Here is a 4,243-nt window from a genome sequence, read left to right on the forward strand (position 1 = left end):
ATCCTGCAACAGGTAGGATTGATGCTTCAATGAATACATCCTTTATCATTATTTGTTCTGAGATTAAGAATCTGTCGAGGCGCGAAGCTATTTGATTAGCTCCTCCCCTTCGATTGTTCCAAGTGTGATTTCCATTTATGATCTGGATATCAATCAGTTTTTGTTCTCTTATTAAGTCTCCAAATTGTTCTGAAACTTTATCCAGTCTCCTTATTCCTCCTCTTTTTTCCCCTATGGCTTTAATCAGGTTAAAATCCCCACCTATTATCCACTTTTTTCCTAGCATCAGGCATCTTAATGCCTTTAAGTTCTGTAAGAAGTTTTCCTTTTCATTCTGTATGTGCGGGCCATACACCCCTGTAACAATGACCTCCTTCGTCGATCCTAGTATGTTAGCTGTTCCTGTTAGAATTCTTGGGAAACTCATCCAGTTACTGAACTGTATTTCTTCTGGATTCCAGATTATTACCAGTCCACCAGCGCTTCCAATAGCATCCTGTCCCATCGTTTCATACCTATTTCAGTTTCTGTTTAAAATTTCTCTCATCTTCTCAGTACTTACTTTGGTTTCTTGTACTATCATTATACTGGGTTTTTCTTTTTTCAGTCTCTCATTTAGATACCTTTGTTTGCCTCTGCTATTGAGGCCTCTTATATTCCAGGTTGTGATTATCATCTTAACAGTTTTCGGGGAGTTTGGAATACCTCTGAAAGGGGTATCACTCTTCCTGAACTTACACACGCCTCTCCTACATCTTGTATTGTTTCACTCATAGGTCTTCTCCCTCGTTTTTTCCCGACTTTGCCAGTGCTGCCCGCTCCTATGTCTGGTTTCTCTATTTTTTGTCTTTCTCTCTCATCTGTAATTCCTTTTTTTTTCCTTGTATCTTTGAAAAGATTCTTTATACCTCTGCTTCTGTTCTTCTGGAATGAATCGTTCATCTAGCCTCCTCCATTCTTGTATCAGTTTCGCCATTTCTTGTTCTTCCTCTTCTCCTTTCATGCGTTGTGTGTCTATCTCCATTTCTCCTTGGTCCTCTTGGGTTTCGCTTAGGTTTTCAGTACTCTGTTCTTTATTCCTTTTATCTTTTCCTTTGCTTTCATTTTCGCCAATTATCTCCATTTCTTCCACTTCTTCTTCCTCACTAACCTCTGTCTCGAGATCTTCTTCCTGCAGGACTGTAAACTTGTTTTGTGTTTCAGTTTTCTGAGTTTCCTTTTGCTTTCCCATCGGCATCCTTTTATTTCCTCTTCTTCTCCTCCTTTGTACTTCTCTGAAATCCTCTTCTTCTCCCTCTGTTGGCCTTGTTGCAGTTTTTCTTGCGATCTCTGCTTCCCTCTCTTTTTCAGCTAGTGTTATGGGGCAATCTCTGACTAAATGGCCATACTCGTGGCATCTTCTACAGCGGAATGGGATATGTTCTTAATCAATGGTTTGCTTCCACATCTCATCATGATATTCCAATTCAATAGATTCTGGAAGAGGTTCTATTATGTTCATGTAGGCACATATTCTAGCATAGGTATTATATTTTCCTCTCTTAGTTGATTCTGCCACTTTAACAAAAGAGCCTATTGAATTTCCGATACCTTTAAGGATCTCCGGATCCCAGAATTCTGATGGTAGGCCAAAACGTCTTATCCATATTGGAACAACTAATAGCTTTTCCTTGTCTGGGTTGTAGCATTCGACCCAGTGTCTCATGAACAGCCCCGCGTTGTTCATGAAGTAGGGACCTTCCTCAAATATCCTAGTCCTATCTTCTAGATTAGAAAATATGACCGTGAAAAACCCCTTCGCTCCCAACTTGACTTCTGCATGGCCTTTTGGTTTCCATTTCAGATTGATCCACCTCATAAGATCTTTCTCAGCTGACCAGTATCCTATGAATTCACAAATCAAAGCATAATCTCTCATATAGGTTCTGTAGTTTTCTAATTTATTGGGCAGGATTACGAACCTTGGTGTGTTCGTTGACCTTGGTGGGCATTTGCTTTGGATTCCTGCTCGTCTTTGTGCTCCAGCTTCTGAAGTCTCTCCTACGGTGGTTCGATCTCCTTCGTCTTTCCTTTCTTTCCTTGCTTCGCCTGTTATTACTTCTTTATAGGAGGGGATCTCTCCCCTCCATGACTCCATCCCCATTCCTTCGGGTCAGTACCCTTGTTCGTTGTTTCACAGGTTGGTATGCTCCCGTAAATGAGCTTGAAGAGGTCTGATCATCAAGATTTGTCCTGCTGCTCAGGACTCTTCCTTCGATGCGCCCCTCTTCCTGAGAAGCAGCCGACCCTGTTCCCCTGCTCTCGCGCAGCCGACCCGCCGACGAAACCCTAGCTCCGCCTGCTACCCCGTCGCTCGAGTCCAATTCTAAATTTCATATTCATGTAGCAATTATATATATATATATATATATATATATATATATATATATATATATATATATATAGTTAGTTGGTTAGTTTTAATGATAAATATTATAATTTTATTTTAATTATATTTATTTCATAAGGTGTTTCCCTCTAAGAAGAACTCCCCCAGATGCCACTATGTACCAGTCTCCACCATTGGAGGGAATGTTTGAACAGTTTTACACCATCAAATTAATAGTTAATAAAAAAACCTAATAGTTATCACTTTCAACAAATAATCAAACAACTACTTCTCACTAATGTGTTTTGTTGAACCGTTTCTTGATACCATCAGACTGATTTTGTGACATCTCCATAGTTCTATGGAAGAAGTTAACTAGAGCAATGACGACAATACAATCTATGAAAATTGTGTGGTAAGGATGAGTGACCCTGGGTTGTTGAGCAAGCCCGCATAAGGCCAAGAATGATGCTCGATGGGAAGCCATCCAAAGGCTCAAAGCTGAAGAGCCTCTCAGCCTCTTGAATTTTAGGATAATCCACAGGCTAGGCAGTGGAGACATTTACAACATTTATTTGGCAGAGCTCAAGGGAAAATAATTATATTTCGTGATTAAGGCATTGGACAAGAAGGCTATGTCATGTCGGAATAAGATGATCAGGGACAAGACGGAGAGGGAGATTTCAGAAACGTTGGATCATCCATTCTTTCTGACTCTGTATGCACATTTGGACAAGGCTTAGTTGTCATGTCTAGTCAAGGAGCCCAAGCGGGGGCCTCCATGTTCTTAGGCACTTGCAGTTGGGAAAAAGATTTTGCGACAATGCTGCCCGGTTCTATGCATCAAAAGTATTGCTGGCATTGGAGTATTTGCAAATGTTTGGAATCTTATCTAGAGATCTAAAGCCTGAGCATGATCTCGTTCATGAATATGTCCATATCATGCTCAGTTAATTCAACCTTTCCCTAAAATGTAGAGTTCACCTGATGTTTCTTAAGAAGCTGATGAGACCCGACTCTGAGTCTTTGTCCAACATTGACACCGACAAGAGAGAAACACTGCCAGCTACACTGACGTCATCCTCCATCATTTAGTCATACATGCTCCCCTGTATTAGCAGCATGCAATCGCCTCGCCACCAACAAGAGATAACCATTTCTTGCCTTTCGATGCTCCTCCATTTCACCAGAAGGAAATAGAAGCCCCCCAAATTCCATTCGCTTCGATACACAGAAAGATCTACCAAAACCGCATCCACTCTCCCGCTCTTCATTCAAAGACTAGTGCTCGCTTGATGTCATTCATGGGCGCAGATGAGTACTTGACATCGAAGATCATAGCCGACAAGGGTGACTGCAACGTTTTCGACTGGTGGACCCTTGGAATCTTCATCTTCGAGCTTCTCTATGGGTGGATACGATCGAACTTAACTTGATTACAAGTTAGTCGGGTTTGTAGACTTGGCTAGTGGGGCCCTCTTCCATCTCTATTATGTATCTATTTACATAGACAAAGATACACCCTGTTGCAGTCGGAAAACTCCAAAGAAATTTGCAATTGAGAAACTTGGCTTGTCCTTTTGTTGTACTTTTCACAACGTATGTGTATGTTGAAGGGGATCGGGGCTAGATGCTAATTTTAAAATTCCATGTTACCTTTCCCTAGCCCACCCTTTTTACCGATTCCCCATTACCCACACAACTCACCTAGTTAATACCCAATTCACACAAACCTACAGCGACAACCAAAGCCAAATGAAGCTATTCAAATTATGCAAGTTGTGTCACATCATCCTTCTTCCCAATTGCCCATTCTTGCATGGATCATACAATCTGCACACATAAATGCCCAAATCATAATTATGAAAGCTCTGT

General features: G+C 41.1%; 1 pseudogene; it reads left to right on the forward strand.

Annotated features, from left to right (window-relative positions):
- Window positions 1–2,197: 2,197 nt before the first annotated feature.
- Window positions 2,198–3,804, forward strand: LOC149216147 (serine/threonine-protein kinase D6PK pseudogene; annotated as a pseudogene).
- The last annotated feature ends 439 nt before the right edge of the window (window positions 3,805–4,243 follow it).

Source organism: Pinus tabuliformis, chromosome 1_1, assembly GCF_031772625.1.
Source record: "Pinus tabuliformis cultivar Carrire ecotype Pingquan chromosome 1_1, CPIR1, whole genome shotgun sequence".
Taxonomy (NCBI): domain Eukaryota; kingdom Viridiplantae; phylum Streptophyta; class Pinopsida; order Pinales; family Pinaceae; genus Pinus; species Pinus tabuliformis.